The following is a 7097-nucleotide window of genomic DNA, read 5'->3' as shown; positions in this document are numbered from 1 at the left end:
GAAACTAAAAAATACTGGGAGAGATAAAGGAGGAAATTGCATTGGCGATTCAAATCTTTTATTCATAGTGAAAAATCTATATACCTATCTAAAGTAAATTTATCAAGAAATCAAGGCATACACATTATTTAGAGTTATAGCAGAAGGATTAAAAGAAGAAGTTGTTGGATGACTCAGATATGGTGATTGGTATTCAAAATAAGAAGGGGCGGAGCAAGATTCAACAGGGGTTTTTATGGCCCACTGTAATCATTGCCATATGAATATGTTTAATCTGAATCAAACAGAGCATCTGTCATTTTTATGGGGAGTCTTATAAAAGTTTCTATTGGAGTAAGCCAAACATATTTTAAGGGCACAGGCTTATGCGCACAGCTTGCAACCCAGACACACGCCTGCCCATCTCTGCCCTGGAGATCTCTTGGTGTCGTTTCTTCTCCTGCCTTCACCATCTCAGATTAGTCTCACTTAATCTGAAAATCAAATGACTGAAAACACACATTTTGGGCACATTTTGACTTCTGGGTGTTGTAGCCCTACCACAACTATGAGATTACTCTGTGCTATGTGTGGAGCTGTGATCAGGCAGCTGGTCTACCTATAGACCAGAGCTTCTCAACCTGTTGGTTGCAACCTCCACAGGGGTAGCATAGCAGATATCCTGCACATATCAGATTACAATTCAAAACAGTAGCAAAGATACAGTTACCAAGTAGCCTCAAAATAATCTAATCACTGGGAGGTCACTGCAACAAGAGGAACTGTATTAAGGGGCTGCGGCATCAGAAACGGTGAGAACCATTGCTGTGAGCCAAAACGAATTCTTTGGATTTGTTGATTCCAAGTTCCCCACTGGGGAGCCAATGTGAATAAGACACCTATGACTCTTGTTAATTGGAGGATGTCTACACACACCAGTAGGGTCTCTAAGAGTAAAGTGCATTACAAGATGTAGCTGTGTGTTAGTAGAGTCTGCCAATACATTTTTCAATATAGAGATACTGACCCCATCCATCAGCAGTGTATCAGTGATCAGTGCCTCAGCATCCTCCCAGCGCTCAGTCTGCCAGGCTGTGTCACCGCAGCCATTCTGGTTTGATAGTGTGGTGGTACCTCAGTGTGGCCTGAGCTGCTGTTCCTCTGATAACGAATAAAATCAGACACTCCTTTATATGTTCCTGTTATTGGCTGCTCAGCTGTCCTCCTTTGTGAATTACCTTCTCAGTCTTTGTCCACTCAAAAAAAAAAATTAGTGTCATATACACTCACCATATATGCACCAGATTACAACAGTTCTCTTCATATGTGGCAGTACCTCATATCTGCAATTCAATTAACCTTTCCAGTTCTAGTATTATAATGTCTCCCAGGAAACAGATGCTCCTGCCTTTGTTGAAGTCTTGCTTATAAAACCTACTTCATGATTTCTACTGTATCCTATATAGAACATCTGATCTCTGTCATGGTCATAAGCTGCTTTTACAAGTTGTCATCTAAGATGCTTATTGCTGGGGTGGGGAGATGGCTCAGTGGGTAGAGCCGCTTGCTCTAGGCCTGAGGAGCTGAGTTCAGTCCCAAGGCCTAACATGGTGGAAAGAGAATGGATTCTCAGAAACTGTCCTCTGATCTCCTTTTACACATGAACACCATGGCATACATGTGCATGTTCTTATACACACACACACACACACACACACACACACACACAAATACACATACACACACACATGAATGGATAGATTGGTAGGTAGGTAGGTAGGTAGATAGATAGATAGATAGATAGATAGATAGATAGATAGACAGACAGACAGACAGACAGGTGGTGAATGGATAGACAGACACCTAGGTATCTCACCTTCCTCCTCTCCCACTTTCCCTGCCATTCTTCATTTTTCTTTCCTGAATCTGTCTTGTGTGTGTGTGTGTGTTTTATTAGCACATATTACCTACACAGAACAATGAGTTTCCTTTGGCTTTTATGAAATGTGCATCCACACAGTCTTTCCAAGGTGAAAATCCCAAGAAGACAAGAGATAGACTCCGAGTGAGGGAGGCTCTTTTGCTGACCTGCCTGCAGCCCCATGAGCAACTGCAGCTAATCAGACGGCCCCTCCTGAGCTGAGCTGCTGGGGAGAGCTGAAGACACAGTAGAGCCTGCAGGAGCCAAGCAGCCAGACACAGGAGACCGGATTGCTGGTCCGGGCCAGGCAGTGGCAGGGAGGTAGCTGGCTGTGGGCAGTGGTGCCAAAATGTAGAGCACAGAGTGGTCTTGATTGTCAACCCCTCAGATGTAGCTCTCCAGATTTACTTGAAACTACGTGACCCACCCAATATCTTTCCAATAAATTCCTCGTATTTTTCAAGTTAGCCCTGCTCTTATATCTTATGAGATCAAAAATTCGGCCTGATAAGAGTAACCAATTCAAAACTCCACTGAATGTCAAAGGCAGGAAAACTACTGCCCTTCAGAACAAGGGAGTTGTATATGTCCTCCTAAGACCTAAGATAACCTCCCCCCCTCAAAAAAAAACCCACATTCCCAAGACAGTTCCCTGAGCTTTCCTAGGGTCTAAGGAGGAGTGTGAAAGCTATTGGAGCCAGCCAAGGAAGGTGACACACCAGTCCATGGGGTCTTAGCAGAATGTGAGATGATCATTCACTTGGACACAACCCAAACTCTGCCTAGTCTCCTATCCATCGCTGCTGCCACGCCCTGCACCTAGACCTACCGAGGAGAAAGCAGCAAAGTGCGTTCCCATTGATGACAAACTACATTTTAAAATTAACAGAAAATTCCAAATGGTGTGGAAATTATGCCCTAATTGCAAAGGCATTTTTAAACTTCTCTTTATGATAGAGTATTCTGAGCCACTGATATCCAGCAGGAGGAAGTAAGGAACACGAAACAAACACCCCTGGATTGGGGCTTTTCTTTTTCTTTTGCTAAGAAATTTTCTACAACTTGAGGTATCATATAAGCAGAGGACATTCTTTACCTGTGTCCGTATTGTTTTCTCTTTTCTCCTACCTAAAGCCATACCCAAAGCTGGCAGTCTCGTGATCAAAGTGTTCGAAGCTCTTCTATAGACCTTCCATGCCTTCTTTGATTTAGCCACAAGTTTGCAGTCATCACATGTGCCTTGAATATATATTCCTCCCCACACCCTCTCTCTCAATATCTCTCTCTCTCTCTCTCTGTGTGTGTGTGTGTGTGTGTGTGTGTGTGTGTGTGTGTGTGTGTCTGTCTGTCTGTCTGTCTCCTTCCTCCCACTGTTGTCTATCTTCTTCTCTGTCCCTTCATGTCTCTTTCCTTCCCTGTGTATATGTATAGCTCCCTCTCCTTCCTTTCTGTCTCTCTTCTTTGTTTCTGTCTCTCTGTCTCTGTCTCTCTCTGAGCTTCTCCCTCTCTCTCTGTTCTATCTCCTTTCCTGCCTCCCTTCCTCTCTCTTCCCCCATCTTTTCATCCCTTCACCCTCCTGCATTCTTATGACAATCCTGAATTCATAGATGTGGTAACACACAGGACTCTGTTCTGTGGTTGCTGACAAACGTCTCATACCCTGACTTTTCATGAATGAGAATCCACACTGTCCAGTACTGCTCTCAGAGTTTGGCCCAGAAGAGATATGTGTTGAGTAAATGAACCAATGAATAAAGAATTAAGAGGAGTGATGTGCCAACCCTCTGTGCTCAAACACTAGCCTTAGCTAAGATGATCACATGATTTATTATCCTAAACTGTGAGCTCATCTGATGTTAAAGGGTGCTTACCCAACAGGACCCTGGGACACTGTGAGATAGCGTAAGTAATCTGAGCAACAAAACTGAGCTGGCAACTTCCTACTAGACCACTAAGTCAGAAAATAAGAGAGCAACGATTCAAATGGGTTATCTAAGATTCTGAAGCCGAAAAGTCCACACATGATAGGGAAGTTCCAGGAAGGGAAAAGAATGACCCAGGAAGACTTGGGAGTACATTGTCAAATGAACAAAACCTGAAGAGAGGATGCTGTGACTGACAACAGCTACATCAGACATCACTTAGCAACAGAAGAAAATGAGAAGAGAAATTCAACAAAACAATCACAGGGCTATGACTTCATAAAGTACAATATAGTTTAAAATAGATACACTCATATGCATGTATGTAATACTTCTGTTGAATCATCTAACCCACTGGTAAGGTATTTGCGAACGATTCTTAAGTATCTTTATTACCTTATGTGTACAAACAAGCACAGTGATAAAGCGCAGGCTCTGAAATCCAGGGACAGGAACCATGCCTTCTTCATCATCATTTTCTGAATTCAGCATCATCCAAATGTCCAGTGTGCGAGCAACTGATAAATGGAAAATGTGGGTGGCTGGAGAAACGACTCAGAGGTTAATAATGAGTATCTCTTGCAGAAGACCCAAGGTCTATTACCAGTACCTACATGGCAACTCCCATCTGTCTGTAACTCCAGTTTCAGGTCATCTGACACTTTCTTCAGGTTTCCACAGGCACCAGACAGGTATATTATATGCATAGATACTTGTAGGAAAGCACTCATGCACATAATATAAAAACAGAAATGAATAACTGTTCTGTTTGTTTGTTTTGGTTTTGGTTTTGTTTTGGATACCCATTGGAGTTTATTTACAGACAAGCTTAGGTAAGGCATTTTCCTCTAGGACCCATATGCTTGTGAAGTTACTTGGCCTCAGGCTTCTTGTCTCCAGCTTCCAGCCTGAGACTCTCAGAGGGCAGACGATAGGTAGCGAAAGCCTCCCAGGGGCTATTCAAGTCAAACTTGGGAAATTCTTGTGCCAGTTCCCCTGGTTCAGCCACTACTCATGTCACCTCATTGTCATAACATAGTTCAGCATAGCCAGTGAGGGGAAAGCCTTTTCAGAAAGGGTGTCCCTTGAAGCCATAATATGTCAGGGTCCTTCCCAAATCAGAGTGGTTAAAAAAGAAAACTCCAAACAAGCCCCAGCCCTCTCTCTCTTACCAACTGGGCCGCCATGTGCACAGACACAATGGAGTTGGTGGGTGTCAGCTCATCTGCATAGGTCTTCAGCCGGTTGTAGAGAACCTCAAAAACGTCTCTGCCAAGTTGGGACATCCACTGCCATCAAGTCAGCCAAGGATTTAAATTGTGCATTGGGGTGATCCCTGAGAAAAGTCAGCATTGGGGTGACTCCATCAGCATGGATACAGATTTCTAACCCACTTGTTGGACATACTTGGGTAAGATTTTAACCGTATACTCTCTAAATGCTGAGAGCTGCTGGTGGGTCACATCACTCCAGGGTCTGACAGTGGGGCGCTTGTCAGCCGCCACACTCTCCCTTCTCACGGGGTGCAACAGCACTGAGGAAGCAGCACCCAAGAGCCCAGGATACCAGACCCTGACTGCAGCAGACACCATGTTCCTTAGGGTGCCGGAGAACACACACCAACTCTTTTTTAAAACACAAAATAAGTGAAAACTGATAGGAAAGAGAAAGAAATAAAGGCATGAGCAATGTCAGAGCAAAGGGAAGCCTTGGGATCACACGCTGAGCACGATTTACAAATAGTATAGATTGTCAACACTGTCATCTACCCAAGGACAAGGAATCATACTGTAATTTTTCTTAGGGTTCCCTAACTTGTTTCAGTACACACAGTTTTTAATCTTTTCCATTTTTGCCCCCAGAGCTCATCTCAAGAGGCTACATCCCCAGAGATTAATTTTCCCAGAACTGTTTCCCTTTTGTTGCCTCTCAACCCTCAGCTGGTTTTGTTTTGCATCCTTTGATTCTAGGCCTCGACACATTGACAGTCACCTGCCTACCTATTAACACATCTCTTTCAAAACACTTTGAAAATAAAACAGGAGCAAACTAAAGGTCCTAGAAGCTGCAGCGGTGAGCTGTGCTGACTCTCCTTCTGCCCGTGAGACAGCGAACACTTGCTTCCCAAGTTGAACACTTAGAACAGAGAAAGCACAGAGAAGGGTAATTTTCCTATAAATCCAGTGGCAGGTCCCAAAAGAGTCCCGCAGGAATAAAGGACCTTAGGTACCGTCCGGATAATGATGTGTGTGTGGAAAGTGACAGACGTCTCCTCTTATTGAGATAGCACGGGCCCCAGATCAATATAAGGGCAGCAGGAATTAACAGCCAAGAGATAAAGAACAGATCACCAAGGCATCCAGGTTCTGAAAAAAAAATCTCTAGGGAAGGTCATCTATTGCAGTACACTCAGTGGCTCAGTGGATTTTTTTTATGAATAAACAATCTATTATATTTTATACTTACCATATATATCACATCTGTAACCTTCAAGTCACCAACCAGATTTTGTCCAACAATATTCTTTTCTATTGTTTGAGAAGCATACATTCACCCGATACGTTTTGATCAAATCCATCACATTCTCTTCCATCTGATCTCTCCACTATCTGCTACCACCTTCATTCCCAACGTCATGTGCTCTTTTTTTCTTGAAACACACAGAGGCAGCACTAAATGAATTCAGCTGGACCTATGTGTGTAGTCAGAGCCACAGTAAGTTCATATGTTCACTGGCCCCGTCATGTTCAGCACATACTTCACTACTAACATCTGTACCTCTGGCTCTTAAAATCTTTCCTTCCCCTCCTCCACAGTAATCTCTGAACCTTGAGAGGGAGGATTTGTGATATACAGTCCATTGATAATTCATCCCTCCACACTATCTTAGTCTCTGCACCATCTACTGCAGAAAGAAATTCTACTGATGAGAGTTAAGAGTTGCACCATTGTGTGGATATGAAGAAAGGAATTTATGGGACAGTTCATTAGTGTCGATTCATCAGAGTAATAGTAATAGGTTCTCCCCTAAGGCCTATGAGCTAGGCAGTCAAGGGAATTGGGCTCAGTTTACAGTACAAGGGGTAAGTTCCATTTGTAGGGCAGGTTTTAAATCCAAGCAGAAATTTGTTGGCTATTCCAATGACCTGCTACTATTGTACCAGTACTATTGCAAACCAGTCATTATCATATTTATCAGGATTCATATCTAGGGTAAACTGCCCATTACTTTTCCTCCACAAGGAGCATACATAGAATCTTCTAGCACTATGAAA

At 43.2% G+C, this 7097-nt stretch overlaps 1 pseudogene across 1 annotated transcript; it reads right to left on the bottom strand.

The window, feature by feature from the left end:
• Positions 1-4693: 4693 nt before the first annotated feature.
• Positions 4694-5414, bottom strand: LOC308434602 (NADH dehydrogenase [ubiquinone] iron-sulfur protein 3, mitochondrial-like; annotated as a pseudogene). The gene has a single exon. The product of its transcript is annotated as an NADH dehydrogenase [ubiquinone] iron-sulfur protein 3, mitochondrial-like (transcript).
• Positions 5415-7097: the final 1683 nt, after the last annotated feature.

This window comes from Micromys minutus, assembly GCF_963924665.1.
Source record: "Micromys minutus genome assembly, chromosome: 21".
NCBI classification, from domain to species: domain Eukaryota; kingdom Metazoa; phylum Chordata; class Mammalia; order Rodentia; family Muridae; genus Micromys; species Micromys minutus.
This window is presented reverse-complemented; position numbering and strand designations above follow the sequence as displayed.